The sequence below is a fragment of the Panthera onca genome, chromosome A1, assembly GCF_046562875.1.
Source record: "Panthera onca isolate mPanOnc1 chromosome A1, mPanOnc1 haplotype 2, whole genome shotgun sequence".
In the NCBI taxonomy this organism is placed as follows: Eukaryota; Metazoa; Chordata; class Mammalia; order Carnivora; family Felidae; genus Panthera; species Panthera onca.
Genome location: NC_138339.1, coordinates 35,680,775 through 35,695,830, shown reverse-complemented (window position 1 = coordinate 35,695,830; position 15,056 = coordinate 35,680,775). Strand labels below are relative to the sequence as shown.

At 36.7% G+C, this 15,056-nt stretch overlaps 1 long non-coding RNA gene across 2 annotated transcripts in view; it reads right to left on the bottom strand.

Annotated features, from left to right (window-relative positions):
* The window catches only part of LOC132680791 (uncharacterized), a 490,013-nt gene that overhangs the window by 239,958 nt on the left and 234,999 nt on the right, over positions 1 to 15,056 (bottom strand). The window lies entirely within an intron of this gene.

The window sequence follows — 15,056 nt, the reverse complement described above, 5'->3', positions numbered from 1 at the left end:
ATGTATTTGGTAAAGGAGCTGTGGTAAATAGGCTTTTAGTAATGTAATGACAAGGTGTGGGGAAGAGAAGAAGCATTCTACAATCCTAGGATTGCATCTGCCTTTTGGTGAGTCTATGCCGCTGGACTCTGAACTTCACCATTACTTCTCAGTATATCTTCCTGCTCTTAGGTGGAATAGTATGGCTAGAGGAGGCTAGATTTGGCTATTTTCCTTCCCCTATATTTAAAGCTAGGGCTTACTGAAGTTGAATTAAAACTCAGAAGGTTACACTCTTATAAAATAGTTTTTCTTGAGAAAACACCTCATTATGAAGAACGGAGTTTTCTGGTATATTTAAACATGGTTCCTATTCCTTCCGCCTGTCAAAGCCTGAGATTTTTGTCCAATATTCACTCTGAGGACCTGATAGAGCTCCTGGAAGTAAAGCTCACAGAAGTGTGGGAGGCCTCCTATGACCAGGTCCCCATAGTTTTTAACTCTCAGAGTTGTATACACATAGCCTCTAACACTTGTCAATTACTGTCATAGTTCCCTGCCCTAGTACTAGTTCCGGTGGAGATACCTGCTCATGGGTTTCTGTTCTGGTAAGTTCTGTTTCCTTGCCTCTCTGTCTGTCCGATATTTGGGGCAGTGGTTTTATCTGTGATCTCATTTCTCTAAAAGATCTAAGAAGAGTTGCTAATTTTTCAGTTTGTCCAGATTTTTGTTGTTAGGATAGCTGTTGTGACTTCTAAGCTGCTCACACGCTGGCCTGCAAATCCTCAATCTCAATTAATTTTTTTTAAATTTTTAATCTGGATTCCCAGTTATTACAACATCATTTGTTGAAAATACTTTCCTCTACCACTGGATTGCTTATCTAACTTTGTTGAAAATAAGATCACCACACAAGTATAGATCTGTTTCTGAGATTTCTCTTCCGTTTCATTGTCAATTTTTTTTTTTTTGTCTATCCCATGCTGTCTTTATGATACAGAATTACAGTCTTTTATTCTTCTTGAAAAGTGCTTTAAATATATTTTTAGATTGCAATATACACTTTAGAATCAGTTTCAGATTTTTACAAGTTAAGTCTGCTAAGACTATGATTAGGATTGCATTGAATCTACAGATTTTGAGAGAATTAATGTCTTAAAAATACTGAGTCTTTCAAATCATAAGATATATCTCTCCATTTATGTAGGTCTTAATTTCTCTTAAAAACATTTTGTTTTCCGTGTAGAGATATCATACATCTACTGTTTAATTTACTCTTAAGCACTGTATGTATTGTGACATGATTGCCAATGGAATTATTTTATACTTTATTTCTCAATTGTTCCTGCTAGTTTGTAAAGAAAGGTACATAGGTTTTTTCCATATTTGCTTAGTGTCCTGCATCATACTCAGATTTAATTTCTAGTATTTTTGTAGATTCCTTAGGATTTTCTATATAAAGTCATACCACCTGTGAATTAAAGGCAATTAAGATGTTTATTTTGGGGCGCCTGAGTGGCTCAGTCGGTTAAGCAGCCGACTTTGGCTCAGGTCATGATCCGCGTTCCATGAGTTCCAGCCCCACATCGGGCTCTGTGCTGACAGCTCAGAGCCTAGAGCCTGCTTTGGATTCTGTCTCCCTCTCTCTTTGTCCCTCCCCCATTCACGTTCTGTCTCTCTCTGCCTTTCAAAAATGAATAAAATGTTAAAAAAATATTAAAAAAAATAAGATGTTTATTTCCTGTCTTATTCCAACAAATACTGGGACTTCCAACGAATGTTAAATAAAAGTGGGTGTCCATGTGTATTTTTGCCTTGTTTCCAACATCTAGGGGAAAATATTCAATGTTTTATCAACGTGTATGATAGTAACTATATTTACATACGTCATTTATCATATTAAGGAAACCACCTTTTATTCTTTGCTGGAAATTTTTATCACATATGGGTGAATTTTCTCAAATTTTTTCTTTGCACTTATTGAAATATTTTTCTCCTTTATTCTGTTAATACAGTGACTTACGTATTTATATTAAATGTTTAAAAGGGGAATTCTTAAACCCTATTTAGTCAAGATTTAATGTCTGATTTATAATTTTAAATGTTTATAAAAAGCATTTTTAAATCCTGCGTAGTAAAGGCTTAATTTTTTTTGTGCTAAATTTGGTTGCGCTAATATTTTGTTCGTTGCCTATATTCCCAAGAAATACTGGTCTTTGGTTTCCTTTGTTTTTTCAATATCTTAGACTATTAGTTTCATAAAATAATTTGGGAGCAATTTGTCCTCTTTTTCATGAAATGTTTAGTGTAATATTGGGGCTTTTTCTCCATTAATGTTTCTTGGAATTCATTAGTGAAACCATCTGGGTCTGTAGTTTACTTTGTGGTAAAATCTTCTTTAATAATTTGATTTACTTAGGAGATATGGAGCTATTTTTCATTTGAGTCTGGGAGTAAAATTACAGATTTATAGCTTCTGTAAATCTGTAACTTTGTGTCTTTCAGAACTCTAGCCACTATTTCTTCTCTTCTTCCCCCTCCTCCTCCTTCTTTTTGTCATATTTTCTCCTTTCTCCCCTTTGGCATACCAATTACACATATATTAGAACTTATAATATTACGCTATAAGTCCCAGAGTCTCTTTTTATGGTTTTAAAATCTTTTTCTCTATATACTCCAGATCATTACCATTTTCCTAGTTAGCTTCACTGATTCTTTCCTTTGAAATTTCCATTCTATTATTAAGTGACATTTTTAGTAAGGAAGTAAGGATGTTGTGTTTTTCCTTTCAGCTTCAGAATTTCTATTTGCTTCTTTTTTTGAATGTTTTTTATCTCTCTGCTTTGATTTCCCACCTTTTAAACCATTGTGAGTATATTTTCCTTTATCTTAATTTACCTCATTGAGTACAACTCTTTACAGTCTTTCTACTACTTTCAACAGTTGGGTCACCCTTACATTGGTATCTCCTGAGTGTCCTTTCTCTTGAGAAAGGATCACATATTTCTGATTCGTCACACACTAAGTGAACTTGGGTTAGATACTAGATACTGTGAATGATATGCTGAGGATCGTGTTATATTACTGATTACTTTAATTGGATTCAAGTTGGAGGCAAATTCTTTAGTAGCTCAAATCCCAGCACAGTTATTTTATCTTCAGCTAGGGTTCTGTTCAGCAAACACAATGGTATATTTATGTTTGACTTAGTGAGTTTACATGGACTTGAGGAGAAGGGTGGGTTCACCAAATAAATTAGAGACTATGTCACAAAGGGAAAAGCTGGTGATGATTCTTAGATAGGCAGTCAATAGCGTCTGCTACATAAAACTCTGAATCGCAAAATACCAGGAGATACTTTTCACATAGACTAACATAGGAATGATAGGTCCCAGAATTGTGCAATGTGGTGCTGTTAAAATTAATTACTAGATAATTTTATGAAAATAGTATTGGAAAATTTATAAAGTAAAAATTGATTTATTTTCATCCAACTGTATAGCCACTGAAATGGGAGTGTGATTAGTGTTGTTTAAGAATTCCAAGGTATGAACATTCTAAGCATGGATATACAAGGAACAGGGAGAGTACTCTAGCCGGGGAAGTATATGGACTGATATATAATCATATTGAGAAAATATACAGTTAAATGGATATCATTAGACTATGATTTTCTAAAAGGTCTATGGTAAGTTTTCTCAAAAAAAAAAAAAAAAAAACCCAAAAACAAAGAAAGTATATTAAAAACAAGAAACACCCGGTATTATACAAGCAACCTTCTTTATTTAAAGAAGTACCCTAGAGGAGACATGACCAAAATAGTTAGGGATGAAGTCCAGTTAGTTCAAGAGCGAGAATGATATTAAAAATTAAGTCATCTTTCCACACAGATGAAAGGAAATGTCAAGGATTATTTCCTTGGAATAAATTCCTAGAAATCACCTGATGAAAGATTATATCATTGTCCTGCTCATTCATGCAGTTTTTTGACAATTTCTTTTCAAAACTTCCAATTGACCTAGAACTTTCAACTGCTGATCATTTCAGTGTCTTTGGACCTCAAAAATATTACAGCGGCACCTGGGTGACTCAGTCAGTTAAGTGTCTGACTCTTGATTTCGGCTCAATGATCTCATGGTTCATGAGTTCGAGCCCTATGTTGGGCTCTGTTGAGCATGGACCCTGCTTGGGATTCTCTCTCTCCCTCTCTCTCTGCCCCTACCCCACTCACAAGTGCACACTCTCTCTCAAAATAAATAAACTTAAAAAATGTTAAAGAAATAAAATAAAGTATTATAAATATATATCATCAAACACAGTGGTCTCATCAGGGATGCCTATGGTTAATCAAGTATCAGATACTTGACTTCTAACCCCTTCTCACCCTAAAGTACCTGGATTTTTGCCAGTCTTTTTTATAGGAGCTTGCATAAGATCTTTAAAAATCTATTTAGTCAGAGTTCCCCTTAATCCACATTTACATTTACTCAATATATTTCTCACTCTATTACTATCCTCCTAAAAAAATTTTTACATTATTTTTGCTTTAAGAGATGGATATAGTGAGAAGAATATTGGGAAGTTCGGATACACAGCTTCTAAAGTTCTGTCAGTAATTACCTGGATAATATTGGGCAAGTAATTTTTCCTTTATGGACCATAGTTGCCTCATGTGCAATTATGGAGGAAAAAATGAAAAGAGAGTTTGGTATTAGATGGGCATTTCAGTTCTATTACTCCATGATTCCAGAAGATAACCTCAGTGACAAGATCACACTTCCAATGTTTAATATCATCCACAGTGCAGTACTGAAAAAATATAACCTTTGTTATTCTGGGCCTCATATGTAAGAGAATTTTAAAGCCAGAAGTTATTCATCCCTTTGCCTAAATATTAGCCCTAGGTCTCACAATTGTTTGTGTCAGAACCAGAAATATAATCTAGATTTCCTAACTTCTAGGTCTCATGCACATCCCTCTTTTTTCACCTGACAATGTCGTAATTACACACTATGTGAGTCTGACGAATATTCTCAATTGTTCTTTTCTCCTCAGGTGAACGTTGTAGAAGACACTATCAGAGGAGATAATTAAAACACAGGTTATCAATCATTTGTCATTCCACATTTTACTCATATCTGGACAGACTCAGCATTCTCCAATAGTAATGAAAGCCTTGAAAGTAAAGGCTAAGAAACTAAATATCTTCCTGTAAGAAACAGCTCCGGGAAATACACCTTGGTCAGAAAATAAACCCAGAATAACATCCAACAGCAAATAGCATACACATCTCCTGAGTCAAAGGCTGAGTTGAGCTTCAAAATATTGCTCAATTTAAAAGACAGCCCCTTTCCTTTCTATGCATTTTAAGACATTTTTAAATGAAAAATCATTAAAAATCTACTGGTTAAAGATGATCTGCCTCTCCAACAAAAACATGTTACTTTTTATTAGCTTTACTAGTCTCTGTACAGTAGTGCTGAAGATAAAACATTATAAGAAAATAGTGATGATTTATGTAAAGGCTCTTAAAATGGTTCTGTTTGCAAAATGTAGGGCAGGGGGCAACCACTCCCATGGGTCCTGTCCCTGTATAATCTTCCAGTTCCTTCCATAGGAACCTCACACACTTAGAACTGAGGACAGTGCCTCACCTGCTTCTCTCTACCCAAGGGGAAAGCTCCCTGGGCTCTGGCTGTCAGTCTTACAGCTGCTTTGATGAAAGATAGGGATCTAGATGGGATCCCCTCCATCTGCACACCAGCCTCCCTTCACTGTGCCCCTGTAGGAGACAGCCACTGTGACAAAACAGTTCACCTCAACCTCATCCCTCCCCACCTGGGATTTACTTCCAGCTTCTGCTCTTTCCTGATGGGAGCTGAGGGATACCCAGCTTTCTCTTTATCCTCCACCAACATAATGCCAGCCACAAATTTCTAATTTTCCCTAATAGCCACTTAGTGAGGTGGCTTTGAAAAATTCACTTGGTAATAAAGACAAGTCAGATAGGAAGGAACAACAACAACAAAAAAATCCCTCCAAATGACAGAAGCAAATATTTTTAAGACAAAATATTATGTAAATGAAACTGGCTCCCAAGCCTTTACACAATTCATTTCTTCCTAAAACATTCGTCTGCTGCCATGTGGATACAGCCTTGTGCATTTTCAGTAGTCCTAAAAGGGTAGTGTTTATCAATAAAATGTTCCTAAGTACCAAAACTAATTATACTTTATATTGCTAAATCTGGAAGTTGCTTTATTTAAAAAAAAATCTGAGGTTTTTATCTTTACCAAATATGTGGCTTCCTTGCTGTCTGTATTTCATTTCTCTTGCTTATTTACCAAAAGATAAACTAGTCACATTTCCCCCCTGGCTTTGCTTAGTTCTAATTTTTTTTAACCTCACGGACAATTTTCTTTTGAAGTTTGAGAATGGGAGATCCTGTCCTTAGGTTTACTGAGTTTGTTGTAATTTAAAATTTTACTCAATTTAAAAATGCACTAACAAATTCAACCAACAAACTTAAAATTCAAAAACAGAGTTGAAAACAGCAGCAGAGTTTGCTACCTAAATTCTAACTCATAAGCAATGAGTCAACAGGGATTTTTTTTTCCCTCTCGCAGCCCCCATTGTTCTCTGAAAAAATGATTTGGCATCATCCCTCAGGCCTTCAGTGCTCAGATTGGGATCTGGTGTTAAGAATCCTCACTGAAAGACGCCCCAAGTGCTTACTGGGAATGTCCTCGAGTAGCTTAAAAAGGCTTTTTCTCCACTCATTATGTACAATCTATCCGCTGCCATCCAGCCCTAGATTTCTAAGCAAAAAAACCAAATTGTATTTAATCTTGGCACAAAACTAGCTCAAGAGTCAGGTGTCTACCCCAAGCGAAAGAAAGGGAGGAGCAACTTGGCACATAGAGCAAGCCCTCAAGTTAGGGCAAAAGGCTGTCATTACTACTACTGTGGTAGTATTAATAATTAAATGGAAGAGGCAGTTATGCAGAACAAGTGTCTACGTTTAGCAAAGGAATAAAGAAGCAGAGGACATGCGTTTGAGTATGTATTCAGAACCCAGAACTTTCTGGAAGAATAAAATCAGGCACCTGAAAGAGAAAAATACAGAAACATCAATGTAAAGAACCACTGTCCTTACTCCTTAGATCCTTCCAACACAGATACCCCCAAACTTCGATACTGATATTTCTGAAGTTCAGAGTCCTCAGACTGGGTACCCAGGACTTTTCTATTCACAGGAGAATGTCCGAAGAGGGGTCCTGGCTCTGCCACCAGAACAGTTTTCTTCACCTTCCTGGACTCCAACACATACATCTAAGGTCAATACTCCTTTCTGCTTCCCTCTGTTATTTGTCAAAGACGACGAACTCACATGTTTATTCTTGTACAGCACTTAAATTTCTTTGATAAACCAAATATCCAAAGTTGCCTTCCAATTACAATGGGCTGCTTTCCCAGTTGTACTAAGCAATTCTTTTACTGGGCTTATTTCTATCAATCTAGAAGCTGACCTCCAAAAGACAAAGAACCCAGCACCAATTCATATAAATAACATTAATCTGTTATAAGTAAATATTGAACTAGTGCAAAAGCTGTTCATGTATTTGGAGGAAGGTGGTCAAAAGGTACAAACTTCCTGTTGTAAACAGGTACTAGGGATGTAATGAACAACATTAACGCTGCTATATGATAAGCAGGAAAGTTGTTAAAAGAACAGATCCTAGGAGTTCTCTCACAAGGAGAAATACATTTTTTTTTTTTATTGTATCTATCTGAGATGATGGATGTTACCTAAACCTACCGTGGTGAGCATTTCACAATATATGTAAGTCAAATCATCACGCTGCATACCTTAAACTTACACTGATGCACTGATGCATGTTAATTATTTCTCAATAAAACAGGGAAAAATGAAAATGGGCCATGTTAGCTCTTGGCCCTCTTCTTAATTCATGCTTTGCAGTTTAAAAAAAAAAAAACTATCTTTCAATCAATTCCAAATAATCTGACAGGCTCTGTATTTCAAAAATAAAAAAAAAAGACCAGATGTCTAAGAAGAGGTGCTTGAAGAGGAGTGTGTATTTGTGTATGTATGTTTAATAAATGAGTAAGGTAACTTCTCACAGTTATACTTCTGGTTGCAAAAAATACAAGAATAAACTACTTCTCATATACATTTCCCTATTTTTAAACATGGCGAAAATAGGTAAAACAGTAAAAATAATACCAGCTACGTAAATAAATCCAGGAAACATTGCTACCTAGTGCTATAAAGTAGGAAGAATATACCCTAATCCACCCACAAATGAGCATGACTTTGGTTAAAGGCAAAACAGTATTTCTTTCTCACAAGTTAGCCAAAAAGTTTTCTAAGTCCTTTCTCCCTTTGCCCATAAAATTTAAATACATCAAATCAAAATAGCCAAAGCCCACTGACAACTGAAACAGGAATGTGAAAGCCAGAATGGTATAGGCAAGAAGGAGCCATTGTAGATACTTGAGCACAAATTAATTTTAAAATGACATATTTTTGAACTATTATCCTGAGGGCAGTCTCTTTATCCCTTAGCTAGAATTCAAGCAATTTATTGAAATGCTCTCCTAATTCACGGATAGTTTAGGATGTTCTCAACCACAAGGACGTGCTCTTCTAAAGGCACAAATTGGAATAAACTCTGAGAATTTTCCAAAAAACCTGCTAAATGCCCCGAACGTTAGGAAATGTTCTTCCTCCCTATCCCACAGCTTCAGCAGGGGCCACTGTTGTTCTTGCAAGTGTACTACATCTTTTAAGTATATGACGCTTTCTTGCAATTCACTAGTTTCGTGCAGGCGTAGTAGTTCATTACTACTAGCCCTGTCACCCTAGGCAGTTTGCCTCATCTTCCCAGGCCACCAGCCTCCAGCTGCTCTCCCTCCTTCTCCTCCTCCCACTCCTCCTTTTTGTTCTCTTTCTTCCTCCCACGCCCCACCTGTGAAGCAAGGGCAGCAGAACTAAGAAATTTAACGTCTTTTCCAACTATAAAGGTTCACAATTTTATAACTGTTCATGCTGATAAGGGGAGATGACACACAAAGGGGAGAAAAAGACAAAGGCTTGATCTGAGCTCCATAAATTCTGGGTTATGTTGATTTCTGTGAAAAGTTATTTGTGAAATTTATGGAATTGTCTAGGTAGTGATCAATCCACAAAATTATCTGTATATATAGTTTGTCTTGCAAGTTTTGGTACTGTACCCAGCTTTTATGCCTAACTGAAAAATTCAAGGCTAGCTGCATACCCATTTTTAAAGACTTGTCTTTAGATAAAAACAAAGCAGGCTAGAAAATAATACTGTTTACCTCCGTCCTTCTTTTCTAACTAAACTATAAGTAAAGTTCAATGAAACAAATTTACTCACACAAAAATAATGATTTTAAAGATTAGGAAACATTCAAATTTTTCATAGTGAACTGAAAAGAAAAAGGTAATTTTAATATGGAGCTCTTACTACAGCTTTTCACAATTGCATGCTATTTATGAACATAATTTCTACTTTACTGTATTCATTTTCTAGTTATTTGTGTGAAAGTATTTTATTGAACATTTAGCAATCAAAATGTTTTTAGACCTCAAAGTCATTCACTAAATTAAAAAAAAAAAATCTCTGCAATAATCATTCAAAACTCAATACTAGATTACATATTTCTTGAGGTCAAGTGCCATGTGTCATTATCTTCTACATAGTTCAAAGATTATAGCATATCAAGCAAGCACTAGATGTTTCACAATGCACTTCGTATTAAATTACACTCCTCTGTTACCTTGCACACATATAAAACATATTCCTCACTAGTTACTTACTGCAGAAGATGTGCACTGTAGTCAGTGTCCTGACTATGACACAGAATTTATCCCAACTGACCCAGAAGAAGAGACTGGAACAAAGTTACCAGTCATGGAGGTGTAGCTAGGGGAAATTAACAAGCAAGGAATGATGATGGCAGACCAGCAATAGAGAGGAACTGTTACCACTCCTTGAACTTAAGGGGCAAGCGGAGGAAATAATATTGCAGGGACTCCAATGAAAGTTGGATCCCTGGAGGAGGGGTCATCCAGCAGGATATGTGGATCTGGAAGGACACAGCCAATGTCAGAAAAGTTACAGGCAATTGAAGAGGAGAAGGAGAGGAAGAAATACCCAGAGCTCTCTCTCCTGGGCTCTGATCTTCTGGAGATCCCATTCTCCCACCAAGAAAACTAACTGCAAGTTGACACTGGTGATGCACAAGCGTTAACACAGAGCTGAGCAGAGACGGGCAGGAAACAGATCTGAGAACCAATCTACAAAAAACCCAGAACCGTGAATATTGCCTTCTCTCAACACAATAATATTTCTAATAGTAATTAGTGGATAATCTTCTTTGTGGAAGTCTATTTAACAGAGGCAAATTTTGTCAGATAGGGAGAATGAGTTTCAGGTCAAATTATATTTGGTAATATATATGTTTTAATAGGAGGCACACAGGACAGCATATAGATTAGGGAACCCTTACTGGGAAGGAATTAAAATAATAAGGTGGAAAACACAAAATATGCATACAGGAGTCTGAGAACAAAAGGCAAGGACAACAAGTCAGGTTGCATTGTTGGCAAAAAGGATGTAGCCCAGTTGCCCAGACTACAGGAGAAACTGTGAGGGATTGTGTCGGGGGCATATCACAGGAAAAGATGGAACCCTGATCCTTCATGAAGCCAGAAAATAGAAGTCACACAGTTCCCTTCAGCTCTTTTTATAGGCAGTAGGACAACCAGAAAAAAAAAAAAAAATTCAGGGGCTATTTTCTCCTCCAAAATCTCTCCATTTGTTTTCTGGGTCCTAAGATAACTTTACTTCATTTGTCATGAATAATAAAGCACCTAAAACCATCCATTCATTCATGCTTTTTACAAGGGATGTTGCTCTTAGTTATTTGTAAAATCCCTCACCATGCACACCCAGCTGGCACATAGTAGGTATCAATAAACTTTAGTTAAATCAAAACCAGTTAAATGAATGCACGAAGAAAGACATGTATAAATGTCTGTTGTTGTTTTAAGACACTGCACCTTTAAAGAAAACATGACGACGTACCAACTGAGTCACAAACATAAATTACTGATATCAGAGTGTTTAAAATTCTGATCAAGGATACAGGACTAAGAAACCTAGAGGGCATGAGGTGGAAGGAAGGACAGCGCTACAAAGGGACAGCTGGAAACACAGAAAACAAACAGAACTCTTCATACTTCACAGCTTTGTCAAGGGAAGGTTCTGTTTACCATCAGCTGGGAGGAGACAAACAGAAGCTTTGTGCAAATATGTTTGGTGTGTTTCGTGCCAATTGAGGCAGAGTGGAGTTTCCAAGAACTTTTGTGATTTATTGTATAATTTAAACATTCTTATATAGTTGTTTTTTTTTTTTTTTTTTTTTTTCCCCTTCAAAAGATCTTTGTCACTACCTGGGCCATTTTTCATTCTCCACAACAGATCATTAAGTCTGTCCGAAAGCTTGGTAATAGAACATTTAATTTAGTTTCAAATTTTGAAAAAAAATAGTTAAGCCAATACCTATGCTTTGAAATATCACACTGCTTTATGGAGATTTAGTCTTAGAGAAGGCAGAATCAAATTATAAATCTGCTCTTTTTTTTGAAGATGCCATGGATTTCCTAGAGGAGAACTTATACATCCAGATTATATAGAAAAAAATCATTGAAAAACATGGCATGCATTACTTTCTAATTGTGTTCATTTCACGAGTTTTGATAAAAAAGCCCCCCTTTGCCAAATATATATCAATATTTATTTGGCTGATTAACTGGTACTCAATAATTCAACACAGAGCTATTTTATTACTTTTCTCTGCCTAATCTTTTCCAGCAAAAATACATTGGTTTTGCATAAGTAAAGCCTCCTAACCATTCTTATCATTTCCACTCTGCCATCTCTGACATATTAGAGTGATGAGTGGTCATTGATAAGGAGGAGAGGAGCAGGGACAGGGGGAAAGAGAAAACAGACAAGGCAGGTGTTACCAAAAAAATTAGGACAGCAGCCTCTGATTGTTAAAATTAGGACTCAGCCCCTGAGTTCTAAACTCTGTTCTATCACTGAGTGACTTGGGCATCTGTTCATTCAGCTATAAAATGAATGAGGTAGATTCATCTGTTGCTAAAGTTCCGACTAGCTCTGAAGTATTGCACTGCTCTCTGTGGTTTAAGACCTCTTTCCCTTTCAATTGAAACCCCTTGTTAAAAAAATATCACTGTTTGATTTGTCCCAAATGTCACTGACTATACGCATCGTCTCCAGCCTCATCCTGGAAAGACCAGAAGCTCCAACAATGCCTTAAAACTGGCCTCTTCCATATCGGAAAGGGAATAAGAGCTGGGACACACAGCCCGGAAGACTACAACTGCAGACTTCAAAATAAGGCCCGCACATGTCTACTTTGTAGAACAGCCTGGCTGACTTTTGACCTGACTTATTATTATTTGAAGCAGCTTACTGACACTGTCAATTACATCACACATAATAGAACACACATCTTGTAATTGAGCCACAGATAGTGCCAAGCAACATAAAGAATCCAGGAAATACATACTTAAAATGTAAACTGCTCAAACAGAAGAGCTACCGAAGGATCTGGAAGTACATACGCAAACTGCTTCTCTGAGGCTGAATAGCTACAGCTTAGGATTCTTCAGTGGCTGCTGCCATGGTCTTGCTTTTAAAAGCCTCAATAACTTCTCAAGGCATCACATTAAACAAAAGGCCACATCTATTTCCTCCAATAAAGACTTAATCTAATATTACTGGATATGTTTAGGACATAGAAATAAAGCATGCCTTCCAGAGGTTAGAAAAAAAAAAGAAACACAGCCTTTGAGAATTAGTAGGTACCACTCTAATCTGAAGCTTGTACTGTCCTTTTCAATCGTTGCAGAGAAACAATTAATAAAGGAACCCATTAAGACCTGATTATTGCTGCTAAAAAAGGAAGGTAGAATTTCAGTCCTTTGAAGTAACTGAGAATGATTCAGGCCTCATTACAGAGATATAATCTACATTCATACATTTATGTTAGTGATTCAAATCTATTGGGAGAGATTGAATTCCGTTAAATAGTGCATCTTTCCTGTGGAACTTTTCTCAGGCTTTCTCGGGCTAACCTAAGAGGTGACCTAACAATGAAAAGCAGTGGAGTATTTAGGGATTCAACTGTGCTATAAAAGAAAGGCTGTACAGAAAAGAAAAAGAAGAATGAGATATAATCTAAAAAGCTATGTCAGCTTTTCCTTTGGGCTGTTTTGTAAATGCCCTTCCTGTCATCACGCTGTACAGAAGAACGGCGAGAGGACTCTAGAACTTTTAAACACTGCACCTGCTGCAACCAGATTTTAATATGGAAGTTTGACGATGTGTTTTCCCCCCCATTTCAAACAGAATAAAAACACAAAACTTCTCACAAAGATCTGAATAGCTTTCTCTGCTGGAGCAGAAAGTTGGAGTGTCTATTGTGAGCTTTAAAAAAAATTAAAAGGATCTCAAGCTGGCATCAATAGGGTTGATGCCCAGTGTAGAGAAACCTCAAAATAATAACTTCCTGTACTTTGTAACTTTTCACAGCAGAATCTTTACTGTATGGTTTCATCAAACATATTTTTTAAAACAACATGTAGTTTTAACTAGTTGTCAATTCAAACATTTGGATTCTGCTAAACAATTGGACTGAAACTCAAGTCCCTTAGAAACACTACACTCTTTCAGGCATTTGTTAGCTCAGGTATAAAACTGTGAGCTAGAAAATTAAAATTAGCACAGTGATTTCATTTTTAAACACCCATGTTTTAGTGAAAGAACAAAACTTTAAGCATACACATGACATATGCTCTTTATTTGTTTAACTTTCCAATTAATAGCCACAGAAATTAGAACTGATTATATTAAATTAAAAACCCTACTGTGGTGTTCACATTGTCAAAATCTTTTCAGTAAGCATTGCAATTGGTTACAAACAATGCAATTAAAATTCTGATTCTAGCATTACAGGGTTCTATTTCAAAGACCCTGAATGCATATAGGAAAATGTAAGCGCATGCATATAAAGTCATTTTTTCAGGTCACTAAACAACATAATTGGGCAATCATTCCTAATGCCCATCCCTAAAGCTAGATTTTTTTATTTCTTCGAATTTTGTTGGGTTCACAATGAAGACTACGGTCAAACGCACACTATAGGGATTCTGGCTTGTAGTATATACACAAGCACTTCTGATTAGTTCTCGCCAGATTACAGTTGCAGAGGTCAAACTCCCAAGTTCACCTTGAAGCGATTCTCCATCTTAGAATAGCAGTCTAAATATTAAGCTGAACCATATGAAATTGCCACTTGGGAAGGTCAAGAAATAGAAAATAGTGGCCATTTCATATGCTTCCACATAAGGCTAATGTCCAGCTGCCTTACAGAAGCTAAATATTTTACATTACATCTTCAGTAATTCCCTCCAGTTAAGCCTTCCCTCGTTCACCGAAATTCTAGTAGTGAGCCTCTAGGAACTCTCTCTTACTCCTGTTGGAACCAATTCTGCTAGTATTGTCCTCTCGGGCCTCTTAATTCTTGGCAAGGCTTCCTAGCCAGGGATTTGGTTCTGTCTACACCTGGGTTGTGGGCACTGCTAGCAGTAAGGGTGTTTCGAGGTGGTGTGTGTGGAACCGAGAGGGAGACTGGTAGTTCACTTGCATTGCAAAACAAAGCTCTCTTAACATAAAAAGTAAAGATAGAAAAAAGAAAATGCCCCTTTTATGACAGGGTGCAAAGGAAATCGCATAGAAAACAGCAGAATTCGGCCAAATCGCATGGTTAAATCTTCGCAATCTCAGTAAAGTGGGTTCGCTTTGAAGTGCACGCGTGGTTCAGTAACCGACTCATGCTAGCAATTAGAAATCGGTCTTTTCGGTCCCCGATTTCATGTGCGCCAAGAGAGAGGCGACTTTTAAGGGTGACGATAAATCTCCCTGAGTTTAAAAGGCAGA